At 41.1% G+C, this 20,888-nt stretch overlaps 1 protein-coding gene across 3 annotated transcripts in view; it reads left to right on the top strand.

Moving 5' to 3' along the window:
* The window catches only part of dscamb (Down syndrome cell adhesion molecule b), a 109,124-nt gene that overhangs the window by 46,950 nt on the left and 41,286 nt on the right, over positions 1 to 20,888 (top strand). The window lies entirely within an intron of this gene.

Here is a 20,888-nt window from a genome sequence, read left to right as displayed (position 1 = left end):
TGGACACAGCACATCAAGCCTGACACCTTAAAAAGTTGTTGGGATTATATATCTACACAGCACGGACCCGAAGGAACAACATAATCATTCATTTCTGTTTTACTAGCACCATCGCAACACTCAAATTCAGGTCAGTGTTGACACACCTTTAGATTCTGTTATTAGATATCCAGTATTAATAAATACATTATTATTATTATTATTATTAAGTTGTATAATGCTTACCTGTTGTAAATTCACAATGTATGATTTTAGACTTCATTGTTTACAATCTGTTAAAAGACTCGTCAAAATATACACTGGTTTCATGAGCTAAAAAGCTTGTTTCATACAAATGGACTTCCTTTAATGCTGAAAGTCACCTTTAACTAGTTTTCCTCTTGGCAATGAAACTTCAACAATCAAAAATCTGTCACAGAATTTTTCATCCCAAATTGTGAAATTATGGCAAGAGCAAGGCAGGACCTTTGCTTCATGTACACCATCCCAGAATGCAATCTTTAATTAATTAATCCTTGACTAATGCAAACTGTGACCTTGTGGCGAGTGGATTTCTCTTACCAGTCCCATCCACTCCATCATTAAAATTCTTCTTTATACCTCATGAGCCCTTGCCCTTCTTCCCGCTCCTCTTCTGTCCTCTATTCACACACATGAGAAATGCATAAACCATGTGATGCCAGCAGAGAGCACACGCAGCCTTGCCCGATAGATATGAGAGGATAACAGTGAATTTGGGTAAATCAGTTGCTATGAGAATTGTTCCACCATGCATGTCCTGCTGCACTTCATCTTACAATGTTTTACGCCAAAGGCAAAGTGTCCTAAAGATGATGCTTTTTAATTGTTATTTTGAATGTTTTGCCAAATAATCACTGTCACTAATCACATTTTAGATAAGGCCCTGTGACGTATCTCACTTGCACAGTGTGATGTTTGGACTCCCTGAAAAATATGAAGAATTCAAATCTTAATTAATCCAAATATCAGAAGGCCCAAGGTAGCTTCCGTGCAGTAATTATTCTGGATTACATATTAATTCACTATGCTTACAAGGGACTAAAGCCAAGTAAAATATTTATAAATGTACACATCATATATGGGACTTTAATCTGCTACACATGCTCTGCATTAATGGGAGGTTTTCATTTATTCCTTATTCATTTGGAGATACTGTTATTTTATGTGGGCATGTGATCCTCTATAATCCCATACTGTGAAACAACTGGCTATTGTTCACTGATAACCTGGATGATACCCAACATTAAATAATGCATTATGAGGACAGGTGTACGAAACCCCTCAGGGCGGGTTAGCAGTGTCTCTGTGTACCACGCATAGTGTAGCACCAGAGATGTAGTGGAGGGTGGGACTAGTTCACCCATCTTTTCATTTTGTAAATCTGAGACATGACAACAACGAAAGTAACAATCGTAAAAACAGAACAACTATAACAGTTAAAATCAATATTGACAAAAACCTTTCCGAAACGTGCATTGTAGATTACAATGATGCACTTTGTACAACAAATCCATTTGTTTTCTTTCTTCTTGCCTTCTTATCAATGACATCGATGCATTGAGGAATACCAAGATCACCATAAGTCTGTATATTAATTAAATATGATTTGGTTGTTCTTTGGGAGAATAGTTTAAACTGAAGTAAAGTCCCTTTCTTCTTGTGTAATAGTGCGGCATTGGTTGACACTAAATGGCTCCATTAACCATCAAATAGAGGTAATTTGTGTCACAATCCGACACCAGTGACAGGCTGCATCTGGCTGCACCCACTGTGTATTCAGATGAGCCAGGAGAGGCTGAGGGAGGGGAGACAAGGAAGGAGGAAGGGAGTCAGACAGAGGAAGAGGAGTGAGGGTGTGCAGCTTCCTCAGACAGCTGGTGATGTGCAGCTGTCTAGGAGGCTGGATTACTCCCTCAGTCGGCCCTCGTAGGGAGAGGCGAGAGGGAGAAGAAAAGAGTGAGAGAGAGAAATAAATAGAAACCAAGACTGAAATGGGGACAGAGAGCGAGAGGGATGAAGAGTGTGAAACAAAGGGGATTTGGGCAGTACAGAACAACAGAGAAACAGATGTGAGTTATTGAGATTGAGGAAAAGAGTGAGAGAAACATGAGCGAGGAAGAATGACGGGAATGTTCATCAGAGATAAAGAGCAGACGAGGAGAGATCAAAACTCATCAAAGCAACCCTGAAGATGATAATCTATGAATACTTGTAACCTTCTGCGCTTATATGTTTTCAAATGGAATTTCGGTGATGGCTGTTTTGTTCCAGCAAATTTAGTTAGTTAGTTTTATCTCTGGCTAGCTTGCCACCTTTTTATGTTGCTCCTAGTTTTGAGGGCATGTCTGTAATAAAATCTAACATATAGACATAATTCTAGTGTGTTACGATATGTGCATTTGAGATTGAAAGCAGTAGTTTACAAAATCTTTCTCAGCAGAGAGAGGTGATGTCCAAATAAGGACCTCTCATCACATGTTGATTGCTAGTTTCTCTTTGAGCCCAGAAGCAGCAGTTGACGAAAATGAGAAAGATTCAGCAAATGGATGTTCTATACTACTAAATAATACATTCATGCAACTTACACCAAAGACCAAAACTATCTTCATATTATTGTTATTAGGTGCCCAGGCCTACATCGCTATAAAGACTGCACAATGCTGACGATAAATGTGCGTATGGTCTTCAGTGTATGAGCTTTCTGTTGTGAATGCAGGCTTTTTTCTTTGAGACTTCCCTCCGGAAACACCCCATTGAAACACGGCTTCACATGAAGTCTGATTCTGAATTTGACTCAGTGCTGTGTCACCAGGAAAATGTTTCCCGTGCCTTTTGTTGTAAGTTAAGATTTTAATTCTGATCAAAGTGAACATGAGAGGATCTCTCGATCAGAACGTAACGGAGTGCGCGAGGCCGTTACCGGCTGGAGATCAGTAGCAGATGCTGCCAAAGAGCGGGAACAGTAGCTAGCTGGCTGGCAGGCTGGTATAATAATCAGACTTCCCATGTGTTCCCCTCAGACTGAACTAATATAGTTTTTGCTGGGTAATGATACCGAGATGCGAGCTCACATTCCCCCGTAATTGATCCTGCCGGTTCCCGCCACAGACTAACGAGCTAAACGAGGAGGAAAACCCTCCTAGCATCTGGAGGATGAGAGCCGCAGAGAGTCACCGAGGGAGAAGAGGGACGGCTTAGACAAGCAAATAAATGCATGCGAGTCAAACTAAGGTAAAAGACGGGGAAAAGCTTCTAATACAAAGACAATGAGATTTTGATCCGTTGCTATGACGGCGGCATGCTGTAAGGAGATCAAAGCAGGTAGTGTAAAATGGTTGAAGAGTGCAGGAGCTGCTTGAGTATTCACTTTCTTTTTTCTCTCTATTCCAGAGAGAATGCGCAGAGAGAGAAAGAGAGAGCAGTGCGGACAGAGCGCCAGTGCACGCTACCTCTTTCATCTTTGACAACATCCACGGGGGGATTGGGCTATTGTGAATTTGGAGTGAAATATTTCAAAGGGCTGTTGGAGTAGAGCTGGGGCTGGGCTTCTTGGCTGGGTTCAGGCTGTGTTTCAGAGAGATGAAACACACCTGGTTCCCAGCCTCGCCTCTGATTAGACAAGGTTGTGTAGCTCATGCCACGGGCACTTGCTGATTAATCTGGTCTTTATTTAATGACTGACTGATCGGAACAGATACCATTTTTCAAGCACATTTGTATCGGGCAAAGTCATTAAAAGCAGATCTTTTGTCTTTGTTAACCGTTTTTTTTTTTTGTCGGTTAAAGCCGTTTTTCTTATATTATGTTCAGATGCAATGAAGAAAACATTGCTCTATTTTTTGATCAGCTGACCTCCGTGTCAAAGGTTGTGTTCTTTGGATTTATCTTAACTACTGTTGATAGATAACATAATACTTATGCTTTTCAACAGAAAATGACATGATCGATATGCCCACAAACCTTATAAGAACACACTGTCACACACTATACACAGTCATGTTGTGTTCTGATACTGCAGAGCAAAAATCTAAACCTCTCTCTCTCTCTCTCTCTCTCTCTCTCTCTCTCTCTCTCTCTCTCTCTCTCTCTTTCTCTCTCTCTTTTCCATGCTTCCCTCGCCACTCTCTTGGAAACAGGTAAGTCTTATTGATATTCTAAAGTGAAAAATGTTGATTTGGTGTCCACAGAATGGGCTAATATCTGCACATTGTGAGAACGCTTGTGGTGCTTCTCCCTCGGCTTTTAATCAATATCTCTCAGATATACACTGCTCATACTGTAGCAAATGAGGGGAAAGAGACAAACGAGCTAAACTCAGCAAAGCGTAAACAATGCCCGTTTTGAAAGAGTGGGTGCAGGAGAAAGGCCCAGTCTGTGTGTGTTTATAAATTTGTGTGTTTTTATCTACATGTGTGTATGCAAGAAATTACTCGCATGCGCCTACTGTTGTCTGCCGAAACGGAGATGGAAGCTGCTGAATATTCATGGCGTCTGTGCACGGTTGGGGCCGAGAGATAAGACGTTTATGTTCTGGCAGCCAAAATGGAAAGAGGGTGTGTGTGTGTGTGTGAATGGGGGTGGAGGAGAGAGAGGCCAATGGGCGCGGTGGAGATGTGTCGACATCAGTGGTTTAATGGTTTGAATCTAACTTGGGCCAATTAAAAGGCATGCCGCGTGCACCGAGGTGGGCTCCCATTCATTTCGGGGGAAATTGAGGTTGAAATGAGCCATTGTCGGGCCACGTGGCCACTGTGCATACTGAGCGGCAGGCCTGCAGTGGCTCTCCAAAACGGTGCATAGAGGACAGAGGAGAGGCTTTGACTATGGACAAGGAGAGGCAGTGTTCGTTTTTTTAGAAAGAGAGGAAGGAGAGAGGAAGGGTTGCACAGAGAGAGAGAGAGAGACAGAGCGAGGGATGGAGACAGATGCAGAGAGACAGAGGTAAAGAGGAAGAAGTAGGGAGAGAATGACAAGAGACCAGAGAAGACGGCACAGAGAGAATGACAAGTATATAAGGAAATAAGAAAGAAATGGACAAAGAAAGTGCAGAGAGGCATAGCTGATGAAAGATGAGGAGGACATAAGAGATGTAGACAGACGGGGAGGAAGAAAACAACGCACACTGATATAAAGGAAAAATGGGGAAAGGAAAGAACACGGAGAGCAGAAGGAGGGATGCATAGATCCAGAGCTTTCACCAGGCTGTGGATGGGGGTTGCCTGGCTGGCTGGTATACAGTAGCTCTTGGCCCCCTGATGTCAGCTGGACAGCATGCGGAAGTGCTGACTGAGCCCCACCAAACACACACACACACACACGCACACACGCACACACACAAAAAAAATGCCTGCCAAGACAATGCCTGAAAATTGTACATCACAGCATATCAGGCAAATGTGTGTGTCCGCGTTTGTGTGTGTCATAGTCGGGGAGCTGCAAAATAACAGATGCCCCATCAGATCCGATAACCAGATAGCACAATTCCTGTCCGTGCCGTCACTCTCCATCCTCAGCGGTTTACAGCATTGTTTCCCCGATGAGTGCGTGTTTCCGAATGCTAACAAGCCCTTGTCAAATAAAACAACCTAACGTTTATTCATCATCATGAGTCCTCAGCATCCAAATCCAGATTTGAGCTGTCAGAGGCGATTATGTCACGACGCAGTCCAATCGAGGACCAGATCCACACCGCTCAGTGTGTATCACTTCCTGTTTGGCCCCCCTTTGTCCGCCCGTGTGATTGGATGATGGCTTGTATTCCTTTGAGACTCCGAGTCATGGCGGCTATGGAGGGAGTCTACTCTTTTTTTTAATGTCAGATGTCACAAGCTTTTATGTCACACCCTGATGACAACGTGACATGGCAGGAATCGTTCGTGACTTTTTCCCCCCCGCAGTGTGGTCTCGCTCACAGAACGCAGGGCCTCATCAAGGATATTTCAGAGCAGCGTGGTCTTGATGGAAGAAGAGCAGTCGTACACAAGCTGCAATGACGGTGTACGTATATGAAAGTATACGTAAGGAAGTGGAGTTCTCGAGGCTCAATTAATTTCCACCGCCAGACACACACATTAGTTTGAACTTTCAGAACTTCTTTTTGATATGCAGCTCTTTGACAAAAGCCTTAGTCTACCAGATACAAGGCACACTACTCAAAGCACAAAGAAAGGATCTCGCTTTTGTGCTCACAAAAAAAACAAAACAGCATCAATATTTCAAACCTGAACATTTTGGCAGAAGAGATTAAGGGCAGGAGGTGCAGACGTTATACAACAGGGAGCAAAAAATGTGTCTATGATATTGGTTAATGTTATTATAACAGCTTTCATGTACCAAGATAGATGAAAAAGCTCACTCAGACATTATTACGTTTTTATAATGGAGGATTTTTATCTGCTTCAACATACATTATGGATAGACCTTTTATAAAAGCTTCATGACATATTACTACAGTCACATTTCTGTACAATCAACAAAATTAGCTAAATTTAGCTTGGCTGTCAGTAATATTTTACATTTTACGAGTGGATCAATTTCTTTATTGCATATGTTGATGATGTCATCTGTAGACGTCACAGACTTGTCCTGTCTGAATCTCCTGCTATGAGAGAGGACATCTACATTGCTCATGGAGGAAAACATAGTGTATCAGACATATTGTAAGAGGTTTTACCTGGGCTTAGGGTGAGTTTTCCTACAGTTATGTAGTTTGTGTACTGTCTATCTTACCCGTTACATCAACTAATGAGGAAAAAGGTTAAAGAAATGTAATTTTGTTTATTGACACTTGAGTGTTTTGTAGGCTGGAGAGTAAAGAAGCCAACACTGACACAGCACTTTAAACAATCAACACGGCCCATCCAGGCACTGGTGTTACACGTAGCTAACGAGCAGTGTGTCTCTTGTTGCATTCCACTAAAAATGGCGGCTTTTACAGTTGGAGACATTAAATGGAGTGGAGAGGTCGGAGACAGCCAGCTTCATCAGAAGGTCATAAATAAGCCTCGACACACCGGTGGTCCACCTGTAAAGATGACTTCCTGTGCCTCATTAGAGCCTGGTGGAGGAGTGTGTGTGCCGACTGAGCTTGATTGACACCTGTCTGACCCTCCTGTTAGTTTCGTCTACGCTGTTTCGGATGGTAGAGGTCACACTTTTATCAGCTAACAGGCATTTTGACTGGTCATGGTGTAACTGATAACATTAACGATGGCGCCGTTTGAGCCATGGCAGTGTGACGGCGAGCGAGCTCGCAAAATAGAATAAAATGATATATAAAGTGAATTAACATCAGGCTGCAGGTCGTGTTGTTGGAGTGAGATCCTGCACGTCATGTGTTTCCTGGAGGTCTGACACGCCTTTCTCTTCTTATAGCTCTCTTCCTGTCTTCACATTTTCTGACTTGCTCTTTCCGTCTTTGTTGTCTTCCTCTCTCTGCAAACACTGACTTTTAGTAGCAGCTGCATATCGCGCACATACACACACACACACACACACACACACACACACACACACACACACACACACACACACAGTACTCTCTCCCTTCATGGCGTCCTCTCTCCATCACATCCCTGTGGCCTTCTCTCTCAGGTGAATTAGAGCCAGGGGCTCGTGTGTAATCCTGAATATGTTTCTTGACCATTTTAAATTTCAAGATTATTTTTAAATTGCCACTGTATTGTCGGCAAGATTCAGCCTGGATCTTAACAGGATCTTTCGTCTTGCTATTCCTCAGTAAAATTCGGAAGGCACATCGTATTGATATAAAGAATTTTTATTGCACCTAGCAATCATGCGATCTGAATATACAGGTAAAAAAAACAAAATAATTTGCATTTTAAAGTGTTAACTTTAATTGTGATGAAACGCTGCAATAACCTGTGCAACTTCAGTTTTGCAACATATTGTTTAAAATGTTTCACTCGCTGGCTAAATGTAAAATAATATTAGCACAGTATGTTCTTAACAGATCTGCATATACGCTGACCTTTTCCTAAAGCTGTTAAAACGGCAAACATCAATAATACTATATTGTCCAACCCCTGCTTAATTTATGACAAAGGCTGTCAATACTTTTGATAGCACGTGAAACAATCGATAGGTAGATCTATATCCTGTTCTTTAGGGGTACTCTAGGGCATTTTGGCAAAGATAGAGTGAACGGTAAACCTGCCATAACTTAAATTTGTTTTGTTTACTTCTTTGTGTTACAGAGAACGGCTCTTCAGGAGTGACTATGTTTTTAGTTTTTACTGATTAAATACCTATTGTTGATATGGATTTGAAAAAAATGTCAGATTGCATCACAGGTTGTGTATTACATGCGATTGACCCTCCATACAGTCTGGAGCAGAGAAGGCTCCAGACCTCACGGTAAGATAGAAACAACCACAACAAAAACTGCATGGTAGATCTCATCAATTTTCCAATCTGAGCACATTACTGTTAATGTAATTTTAAGTTATTCATTTATCTTTATATACATTTAAGGTTTTTATAGGACATATTTACAGAAGATATTTTGACTTGTTGTTTTGAGAAAATCACAGCTGTTCCTAATAGCATTAAAGTGACCGCGCGTGCACAATACCACGACCTTGACACTGGAGCAGCTAAATGTAATTTTCTATGATTACTTTTATTATTAACACCTGGGGCTCTTACTACGTCACACAATAATATATTCCATGAAATAGGCCTATATATATATATATATATACATGAATGAAATATGGAAACACTTGGAAACATATTTTGCTAAATAAATATAAAATTAAAATAAAGTTTTAGATGTGTTCATAAACACATTATACATCTTAGGAAATAATTGCTGCTAACATGTGAAGACTGTGAACAAAAATAATGTGGCGTTAGGCCTGAAATCCCGGCTCGATGACGCACTGGAGACACTTACTCATCAGAGGAACTGCGAGAGGCATGTTCACTCACACTCGCTGTTATGGAATGACATTTTTAAGGATTTTAACTTTTTGACATTTTGATATAGCAAAGTAAATATAACTAAACTTCTAATCTCAGAAAGAATATACGGTTGTCGTCTAAGTGAGAGAAAAATATGACCAGTACGGTGTGAAGCACACAGCTCAGGGTTTCATCCAGTCTTAAAATACTTATTACAATATTACACTCAAAATACAACTGTAGTCAGAAGCTCAGCAGTGGCTCACTCTGCACAGACTCCTCTTGTATATATATCGCTAATGTGGATTTCTTTCAGAAACATGCTCGATGAGACGGATCGCAGGGTCAAGATCTTGGCATTGGTTGTCTCCCCGGCAACGAGTGAGGCCTGAAGTATTGTCTCATTAGTGCGTTTTTTACTGTTGCAGAGTAGCAGGGAAGCGAGAGGTTTGTGAGTGTCCACTAGTCCACATGTCAGTGTCGGAGCTGTTGGCAGCAGTTCTCAGTCGTGATATTATAGTACAGTAGCTGCAGGACAAAACACAATTTTTCCTGGTGATTTGTTGCTCCTGTGTTTGTGTGTTGTTTTTTTGTTTGTACTCTCCGTGCCGTGTGTAGTGTGTGTGCACATGCATCATGTCAGTGTGTAACACTGCAGCACATCCAAATGCAGTCCGTCTTTATTATACTGTAAGTGTATATCAGTGTGTCATAGTGTGTGTGTGTGTGTGTGTGTGTGTGTGTGTGTGTGTGTGTGTGTGTGTGTGTGCTTTGGCTTGTGCAGAGCAAGCCAAGGAATCGATTATTGAGGGGGCCTGACAGCTCCGTTCGCCGGATGCAGCAGAATACATACTGTAGCAAGGGAGCGCCATCAGTTGCCCTGACAACACCAGCGCCTGTCAACACCTCCGTCTTAATAGTGACAAATTGTACTTATTACATCAGCGTTAATTCCCCCCGATCTCCCTCAGATGAAGATACTTAGCCCCGTACTGATCAAATTGTGTCAGCATAATTACTGGGAACAGAACCCTATTAAAAACCAGGGCCTCAGACGCACTGTCCAGACTCATCCACAGGCCTATCACTCAACATGCATCTCTGCGTAGGAAGTGAGGGAGGAAGGAGGAGGGGGGGTGAGAGGGTAGAGGAAGGCAGAGAGATGGGAAAATGAGGGGGCTGAGAAAGGAGGGAGGGTGTGTTATTCTGAAGCAGTTGTATGCACAAAAGCTGCTGGAGTCGTCCACCTTTAACATTTTTCGACTGATGCACTCGCGCTGAATCCTCAAGAGAAAAGTCTCCAAAAATCGTGCATTAGTCATGAAGGGTAGCTGGAGAATTTTACAAACAACTTATTAAAACTTTTTTAACAACATGAAGTGGTGTAGATTGGAAATACACTTCAGCAAGAAAAAATAATAATTTACAAAATGGCAGATGTCTCTGCTCAAGATCCTAAAAGCTGCTATAGTCGATTCTTTTAGACTAAGATGACGTATTCGATCATTGGCTAGTTGTATGTGAAAGTGGTCTCTGGCCCCACCTCTTCCCCTCAGCTCTACGGAGTGTTTTTAGCATCTGTCGGCTCATTGTTTTGGGTTGGTTTTATGTTTTGGTTCACCCTTACCGCTTGTTGTTTACAGCCCCGGCATGCAGCTGTTTTCAGCCAAACAGCTCTAAAAACCCACTGTGTGCTACTTGTCTAGCACCAAACAGCAGAAAGACGAAGTCAGCGACTAGCTGGTAAACATAGTGGAGCAATAAAGAGTCAGATATTTCCCTCAGGATTAGGTGGAGACCAAAAGCGTAGCTAAAAGCAGAGTAAATATTGGACTCTTATTTGCCAGGTGACCTGAACAGAACTTAAAATGTGGTGTAAAATATGAAAATGTACATCATACCAACTTAAACAGTGATAATATGATGTCAGCTTGTTTTTTAGCTTGTTTTTGCAGGTTGCAGTATCTCTGAATTGGACATCAGTTCTTAATTAATTTGATAGAATCATAGCAATTATACATTCCCTACAGATTTAACATCAAAAATATTTAACGCTAGAAATATATACACATAGGGGTATGACTGTATTGTCAAAATGGGAATCTCTTTCTCCCTAGAGTGAGAGGAAATCATTGTTTGATGGAACAATTCCATTTATCTGTCGGGAAGGGGCATTTTATTGGTAAGTCAGATGAGGAAACACAGGGTCCCTCGGGGGAGAAGTCAGTAAATGTGGACTATACAAAAAACAAATGATTAAAATTTAAAATTTCATTAAAGCTTCAGCCTAGTTTTACAATAACTGCAATTACCATAAGCAATTTTCACAGCTCTATAAATATGGATTTAGCATTGCCAGTAGCTCAACAGTGAATTAAGTCTCTCTCTCTCTCTCTCTCTCTCTCTCTCTCTCTCTCTCTCTCTCTCTTTCTCTCTCTCCCTCTCTCTCTCTCTCTCTCTTTCTCTCTCTCTCTCTCTCTCTCTCTCTCTCTCTCTCTCAGTGTGTGTTGGTCTTGAATGGTGCTGGAATGGAATTCACAAATTAGTGTCGTCTGATGAAAATGTGCTAATTGCTGTTGTTAAGCTGCTGCAATAATTAGGTTATGATGGCAGACTGCTACACATGTTGCACACACACACACACACACACACACACACACACACGCACACACACACACACACACAACGGAGCAGCCCAAAGCCAACATGCTCTCTCTCCCCAGTATGGTTGAAATAGAAGGCTAGATTTAATTACTCATTTTACTATCCATCTGAGTATAATTTTCCAGACATTGAGTCAAACGCAGAGCGCAACAGATGACAACGGTTTCTCCTGCTGTTGGTGAGAGAGATGTTTTTCTTTTTAATTACAGTAGACTGTAATGCAGTAATGCTAAGTAAATGATTCGATTAGTTAGCTGGCCATTTAGCTGTGGAAACGTGTAGCAAGACAACGCATCAAGGCAAGAGGGTCAAATTGGTTCAGTATGAGCTGATATGGTCTTCCTGCTCGAGGCTTTTCTTTTCCACCAACTGTTGTTGCAATAGTTTTTGTGAGCTCCAGCATTGTGTTATTTCTATACAGGTGACCAGTCGACAAAGAACACTTGAGCACGAATATGAGCAACAAACAAACACCGCAAAATGCAGTGCTCCATTTCTAGCCATCCGGCTCGATGTCGTTTGTCCTTCGTTCAAACTTGTTTGTCATCAATAGCATGAACATCTAAATAGTGTCTGAACTTAAATCGCCAGGTCTTTCAACATGTCATACTGTAGCAGTGAGTGACCAATGACTGTCGTCATCTTTAGCACCTTCAGCATCTTTCACTGAATTCATTAAAGCGGAGAGTGGGGAGGGGTTGGTATTGTTGAGGCTACTTTCTGGAGTGCAGTTTGACATGGTAACGTCCATGGTTTGCACCGGTGCATTTTGTCACTGTGACCTGATGATATCACGTCTCTCCTGCTGGCTTACTCAAAAACCCTCTTAAACTTCTGTTGTTGTTTGGATGCTGCTGTCCTGACATTCTTCAATGCACATACCTGCTTAGCAACATGCTGTTTAATGGCTCTGGGCTTCAGCAGAGATTACTGGATTGCTAACCTCATCAAAGACATCAACAATCCCCCGACTATTGAACCTCGGAGACCTGACTATCTTTTTCAGCAGTTTTTTTGTGATGTGTGTGTCTGTGTGAGTGCTTCCCTGCAGCCAAGCTCAGCAAGCTACTATACATTAAAATATTAAAAAAATATCCTTGCTCCACGCTTTCTTGTACGGGGGGGTGCTGTCCTCTCGCGACATAAACCTTCTCCTCACAGGGGTTCAGTGCTGTTTCCCAGCTTTTGACTGCATGTTGAGATTAGCGTTGTTATTGGCCACATGTGTTGCAGGGCCTTCATCGATGAGTCTTTCCTAAGTTCACTCTCTTTTCACAAAGTTCAGTAACGGGTAAATGAGTTAACATCAGCCGATGTCAGTAGAAATAGTCATATAAAAGAGCTTACAGGGTTCAAATTAAGTAAATAACAAAATGTAAACAGACAGTGTGGCTGAAGATAGGTTACAACACTGATATCTATGGAGGTCAGTGGGGTCAATGATATGTATGGCAGTTTAAACTCAACACAAAACAAATCATTGTGTGTCTGCCACAAGTCTTTGCATGTAAACTGTTAATTCATGTTTTTTTCTAACACCGCCAAACAGAATTGACTAAAATACATTTTGTTTCTCTTTTATCTCTTGTTTGTTACTATAATAAATCTCTCTTTATTGCCCACCATGTCATGCGTTTGTGTCCACTAAATCTGTAAACCTCAATATTCAGTAGCAATCTGACCAGAATCAGCAGCAAAATAAATACGACGGGGGTCACATGATTTATTAAGATGACATCTTTCACTTGTTTAGTTGTTCATTAAATATGAATTGTTCATCTCATGGCAGTTGGACATTTCTTGCATGGATTGCAACGCAGAAATTATTTATGATGAATGAAAACCCATTTTTAATTTAAAGGTTCTGTGGTATAACACTGAAAGTCACTGCATTTCACTCTGCATCTTCAGAACGGTTTCCTCTTTAAAAACATTTTTTAAATGTTAAATATAATTAAATACCTAACCGCATGGCATTTGAGTGTTATTTTAACAAATCGAATTTGAGAGACTCATGACTTTAAACAGCGGGAATACAAAGCAATTACAATCGAGTTATACTTACATCCTGATGTGTTGATGATGCTCCAGTGACTCTTGGTCATTAGATAATTGAATGGGTACTTTTTTCAAACAAAGGGATCTTTCCAGGGAAAAATACAAATACTCTTATACAATTATTCTCTCTTATTTTTTCAAAGAGCCAGCAATTTCATATCCTTAAAATGCAAAGTCTCACAATATCTTTACATTCATTGTGCTGTAGTTTTTTTAATGATACATTTTATACATATATTCATACCTGTGCTTAGTCGTTAATGTTCACGTTTACTTCGCTCAGCTTGGTTTTCCTGGATTTTAGCTGTTTTGTCTATTTACATATTAAGTACTTTGAAAGTCAACTTTATTGTTTTCTTGTATTTGCATAATTAGTTTTTCCTGACATCTTTGTTTTCTTAAAAAAAGCAATTCTTCTAAAAAGCTGTTGAGCTATTTTCTTTATTGATGTAAGATTCATTTTGTAAATTTGATTAATTTATTTCCCCTCCAAATGATCCATTAATAAATCTATTAAAAGACATTTAGTAATTTCAATAATTAAACTGATTTTGTTTGAATACACTGATGTTTAACGAAGGTGAAATATATAGCTTTGGGATCAACGTCGAGGTAAAGTGAGGTGTTTACTCGATGTGGGCGTTTGAGACTGCAGGATTTCATTGCAGTGTTCTGACACAGCCAACCACTGTTTTAGCATTCAGGACACAGAGGGAGAGGCGGAGAGGGGGAGAAAGAGAGAGACCAAGCCGAGGAGAGAGAAGAAGCAGGAGAGGAAGTAGAATGAGCCAAACAGGAACACAGAGGGTTTTTGAGGCTGAATAAGAGACAGAAAGGCTCTGATGCCAAAACTTTCACTGAACCAAGGATGCCTTCTTCCCTGAGGCTTCAATGGCAGCTCTGTCATTTACTTGTGTTCCTAAAATCTATTCACACAGCAGGTGCATTGAGAGAAAGCGATTTTTTTTTCTAGGTGACTTTTACAGGTGCTGAAGGCGTTCTCATTTTACCTGTATTTAATAGGATTAGTTTAAACTTATATTTGCAAGATACTCTGCATTTGTTATGGTCTCATCATATTGTTTTTTCTTTGATGTCTCGAAACTATTTTGGGTGGTGTGTGAGTCATTGGCTAGATGATGGCACAATAAAAGTAACTTTATATTTTAACTGCCAACTCCTAAGCTATATGATCGATTTTTTTTCTTCAGATTTCCTGCCTCAAGACAGATATACCACACACTCTGTTTTTCATGATTATTTTCCCACCACTTAGATTTTCATGCAAAATCCATTTTCATTGTTTGTTTTTTTCCACCAAGCTATTAGACTCATCTTGAAAGTTTGAAGGACATGACAAACTGCCTACTTAACCGCAGTGTTGAAAATCCATGTTGTTTGGCTGTGACACACAAACAAAAGTGCAACAGACAACGTTTGCTTCATATCGAGTGACTCCAACAGATCAGCCATTCAAAAGAGACTTTGTTGCTCGCTTTCCTACAAAATCACCCGTTCCCCCCAAATACCTAATTTCCCATTTTAGATGCTCAGACTGCACCTTTACAAGTTATCCAGTTCTTCCACTTGTGACCAGGAATTATTGCCCATAACTGACGGCAAGCAACCCAAGACACATAGAGGCACAATACAGTACTGACTCTGTTTACTGAAATATGTTTCTGGCGTTGAGTTAGATGAGAATATTGACACCTCTCATCTTTGTCTGCCTAATGCGAGGCAATAGTGAGCCTCACTGTTTGCACCCGTCTTTGCTCTACGCTAACCGTTTGTAGCAAAGCTCACAAATTAAGTTGTATTCTTGTTTGATTGCCACAAAACCAGAGTGGAGTGGAGAAACAATTGTTAAAGAAGTGTTCACTGTTTTCCCAGCAAGATTTTACTCTTGTGGCACTGGAAGAGTAAGACATTGTGTCTCTGTGTGGTTACTGCTGGACACAGCAGAGGCGGCAAATATGTGGCACATACACTGTCCCACGGCGAGCGGCCAGCAGTAAAATGTATCTCTAAGTTCTGCAGATGACTGTCACAACCAAAAGTGTCCTTCCATTTTCATTTGACTACACATACTGTGAGTATTGACCGGTTTTAATTTGGTTTCAAAAGCTGCTTCTTTTTTTCAATTAAATTCAAATGATTTTGTACAGCCCAAAATGACAAACCGCAAGTTTGCCTCAGAGGGCTTCACAATCCTCACATCGAAACAGGGAAAAAGGGAAGAAACCTCAGAGAGAGCAACAGTAGGATCCCTCTGCCAGGATGGACAGAAGTACAATAGATGTTAAGTATCATGTTGCTCTTCCATTACTGTGCTGTGGCATCAGAGCGGGTTGTATCCATTGATTTAAAGAGGGTTGCAGTTTGACCATTAGCATGTATTTTATTGATTCCAGAGTCATCATGTTAATTAAATGGATCCAAGAGTGAGCCAAAGTGTGTGCATTCACCTGATGGTCTGCTCTGTGCAGTAGCTCAGTTTGACACAGTACACTGGCTTTAGTCCAGGGTGATATGTGTTCTTCAACAGTGCATCAGAGTCATTACATATGGTTGTTGATTACATATGATCATTTAAATAGCCAGGCAGATTAACGATAGGTCTTTCACGGTTTGGTCTGCAAGTCATTGCAGTCCTTCCACTTTCTCCGCATGCAGCCTTGCAGCCCTGAGGAGCTCTGCGGTGGAGAGGTCATGCCTGCGATCTGACCTCAATCAGCTCAGATTAAAGCCGCGATCAGATGTCTGCCCTGTTTCGCAATGCAACATACCCTCCCCGACTCTGCAGAAAGCAGTCTGAGAACGCAGACGACAGAACACTCCTCTGACATTACCACCACAGGTGTCAATGCAGTGTTTCCTCTCATGGTTTAGTAGTATTGTATCTCCATCTTTGCAAAGATAAAAATTGTAAATAGGAGTATTGTTCTGTCGGGGGGGGGGGTTACCACTGCAGAAGGAATGCTCTGTATTCAGGTTAGCAGCACATCGATGGCAGCAATAGCAGTTTGAAGTAATCTTTGAAGCGTTTACAAAAATGAATAGGCGGTGCTTTTTTTTTTCTTTTCTTTTTTTTTCCAACAGATGCAGTGTGCAGTAAGCCCACGATAGATAGCTATCTGTTTTTAATTTTAAATTAATGTCTAAAGTGACTCAGGAGAGTTGAAGTGGGCCAGAGAAGCTAGCACACAGACCTGGAACATTCAAAAGCCCATTTATCATCTCTCTCTCTCTGCTGACCCGACTAGAACTGGGTCCCTCGTCACTGTCTGACTCACCGTGTACTGAGAGCCAGTCCCACCTTCCTCTTTAAACAACAAGAACTCTGACTCACCGACTCATGCTTTATAAGTGAAACTACTCTGTGTACGAAGCATCTCTAACATATTGCATTCAAAGTGTGTCATATATTTTGTGTAATATCAGTGTTGCCAGACATGAACGGAATATGGTCTGTGTATGAAGTTTAATCCATAGATATGTACACAAAATGCAGGTTTTGTATTTATCTTGTGAAATGTCTCAACATTTTGAAGCACCATTTATGATTCCAAGATGATGAATCCTAATGTTTTTTTTGTAATCCTATAAGTTCACATTTGTAGTTTTGAGGTAAATATCTCAACAACTGGATGCAGTATGACATGTCATTCAGATATTCATGTTTCCATGTGAATAACTTCTGTGATGGCCTGACTTTTATCTTGCCATCATCTGTTTACGGTTATATTCCTGCAAAACTAACGACGTCCCATCAGCCTCGGCTGTACTGTATCTTTAGTGCGAATTAGCAACACGCTGAACTAAGATGTTGCACATGATAAACATTATAACTGCTAAACATCAGCATGATGGCATTGCAAGGCAGTGCAGCCTAACAGCCTCACAGAGCCACTGGCGTGGCTACAGACTTTTCATGTGACTCCAGATGCTAAAATATGTATTTATTAGTGGTAATATGACTGCAGTTTGCATGGGTTATCAGAATAAACACATTGGCAGTTCATAACTAATTCACTCAAGAGCAGATTGACAGCTAAGATCTGACCAGCCTGGCTCTCATTTAAATCACAGCGAGTCCAGAGCGTCTGTCGGCAGTGAGGATGCTGTGACACTAGCTCATCTGTACGTCGGGGCTTATTTAGCCTGCTGAGAGTGAGAGCCCGCTGTTCGTATTAGATTCTGTCTCTGGCAAAGTGGGGATGATTAGATAAAGTGTGTGTGGTGGAGTGGAGCACTTTTTTCACTTTACAGTAGCAGTGGCTGTGAATGAATGGAGGAAAGAGCTCCACTTTCTGACAATAACACTGAAATCTCTTTCCAGAGGATGTTTTAATGCATCTGGGAACTGAGGCCTCAATTACTGCCTTAATTAATCCATAGCAGTTTATACACTTCACTGCACTACACGTTTAGCTTTTTAGTGTTTAAAGGACATTGTGCATAGTTTCTTACTTGACATACTGGCATTGTGGACAAGGCAGTGAGCAAGTTAAAGACAAAGCAGTGGAATTAAAGGGAGCGGGTCGCGAGGAAGAAATACAATAGCTCTCATTTTGAATCCCCTCCCCACTGTAGCGTCCCCTCTGCCTGCACTTCATTCTGTCATAACACAATAACTGAGCTCTGACGTCTTAAAAGGCATTGCAGGAGCATAGAGGTGCTTGAAGAGAAAATTGCAGCAGCTCACAGCGGCTGGAGTGAAATACCATTTTGTCTCACTCAAGATGGATTCCACAGTGAGATTTCAGAGGACCAGTACAGAATCAAAATGGAGAAGCCAGAAGGGAGGAGTGAAATAAGGGAAAGAGGCAGTGTGTGTGTGTGTGTGTGTGTGTGTGTGTGCGTGTGTGTGTGTGTGTGTGTGTGTGTGTGTGCGTGTGTGTGTGTGTGCGTGTGTGTGTGTGTGTGTGTACGTGTAGTGGACAGCTTTGGAGATATCTGAATTTTGTTTTTTGCTGCTGCTTGGTGATATATATGTTTCAGGGTTTTCACCTTTCTCAGGTGGAGTGTTATTTATTTGGGAGATATTTCTAGTCTTTTCTTTTTGCTGCTGTGGTACTGACACGGCTACCTGTGATCAGTTACAAAGAAATCTAAAGCAATAATTAAAAATACTGAAATATAAAGACAGAAAAACTACATAAAATTAAAAATAAGAAGAAAAAAAAAGGCAATGATCAGAAACAGCAATGTTTTTTTCTTCTGCATCTGGCCCCCTCAACCTCTGAGAAGATTTCCTCCCACCAATCGTCTCGCACACTGGCATGCATGGCTGCCGGCATCAGCACACACACACACACACACACACACACACACACACACACACACACACACACACACACACACACACACACACACACACACATACACACACACACACACACACGCATACATCATACAGTCACGCCCTCCCTCCGTCTCTTTATAGATTCCACTTGCTGGTTGCCCATCTAACAGCCATGTATGTAAACCAGTGAAACCCCTTCAGGACATCAAATCCGTGGAATCTGTTGTCGGTTCTATCTAGGTCAACGCTTACAATAGCTGTGCAATTTTCTCTTCTTCAGCCGCCTCGCTCTGCATTCCCCCTGTTTGCTTAACCCCACAAGGTTGATTTTCCCTTGCATGTATAAACATCAAAAATGCATATTAAATGTAAGCATATTAAGCATGCTTTGCTTCTTTCATACATATTAGTCTCAAGTGGAATATTAAAACATGTAGCGGTTTGATGTTAACATCTAATGTTTGAAGAAAATTACATTTAGGCTCCTTCTCATTAATATTTGTTCAGCTAATTGGTTTGGACTGAGCAGTTATTCTGTCTGGTAACACGGAAAGTCAACACAGCAATGTGAAATTTAAGGAAAACAGTGCAATTATGTATAGCAGTTGTTTTTCCTCTGATTCATAGGGCATGATGTTATGTGACCTAAGGGAGGTGACATCTAATTTGTTAACCCGCACAGAAAAGAAAAAACCTCTCGACCTGCTAACCCATGCATTTTTCAAAGCATCTTGAAATGTCAAATTTTTTTTAGGCCATTTTGACTGAAAGCACAACAATAAATATTCAAACAGCACCAGTTTAACATAAATAAGCAGATCAATTTAAAACCTTTGCTGATTTTTGCTTTTGTCCGACCCCCTTTCGCATCCTAAATCTAAACGGCACATCTTACATGTTAAATGTCTGTTTTAAAGGAAAATCACAAGAAAGCCCAGAGTTGAACTTAAATGAATTACCCACTGCTAATTTACTTTAGCTGCTCCACACCTCCCCAGTTTGTTCTACTTTTGGATAAATTGCTGATGCGACTGCCTTCAGACACGGGTGCAATCAAAATCAAATATGCAGAGAGAATTCCTGCTCATCTAAGCAGTCAGAAATGTAACCTCAACCGTAGTCACCCAAGACTTTACCAGTGTCGGTGTCACGTAGCATCTTCATAATAATCCAGTTGCAGTATGTATATTGTTAGACCTTTATTATGAAAAGCAACTTCTGACCTTGATAATTCATCACGGTAAACCTGTTAAAGTCATAATGCCAAGTTTTTCATATTAATGTGCACAATACGTTCCGCTCTGCTTACTGTCAAGGAGCACAAGATGAAATAGAAACATCCTCCTGGAAATAATCCCTCATGAAACATGTCACCTTACAAACAAATTTGTCACATACATGTCTTCTTATGTTTCATCTTTTATTAGCTTACCGAGCAGCTAATTTGAAGCTTGCCAAACATTTGCAGTGTGAAATGATCACAAATGAGTAAATATTTTTGCTCCGTATGTTGTTCACCTTCACATTTTGTATTTCCGCACAATCAGAAGGTCGAGGTGCAAAGTAGACGCCGGCTTTCTTAAATGTGTCACACTGATGTGCAGAGCATAATTATGTTCAACCCTGTGACGTCACTGTGCCGTGTTTTTCTCCTGGACCCCGTCAACATTTGCTGTGGCCGTCTCTACTCGGTCCTAAAGGCTCCCTAAGCTGCCTCTGTCTTAGCATGCCCACCGCTGTGCACTGAAGACAATCTCCTGTAAATTGCTTTTTCGATCAGTTTTGACATCAATCTGCTCCCATGGGAATGTGGGCATTCATGTGATGGCGGAGTGGAGGGTTTCTTTCCTTATGGATGTTGACAACCCCACTCAGCCTGGTTTGATCTGCAGAATTAACATAATATTACCCT

This window comes from Clinocottus analis, unplaced genomic scaffold (genome assembly GCF_023055335.1).
Source record: "Clinocottus analis isolate CAN_PGR_092001 unplaced genomic scaffold, fCliAna1.0.p SCAF_2, whole genome shotgun sequence".
Taxonomy (NCBI): domain Eukaryota; kingdom Metazoa; phylum Chordata; class Actinopteri; order Perciformes; family Cottidae; genus Clinocottus; species Clinocottus analis.
Note: the sequence above shows the minus strand (reverse complement) of the source record. Positions and strands in the feature narration are given on the sequence as shown.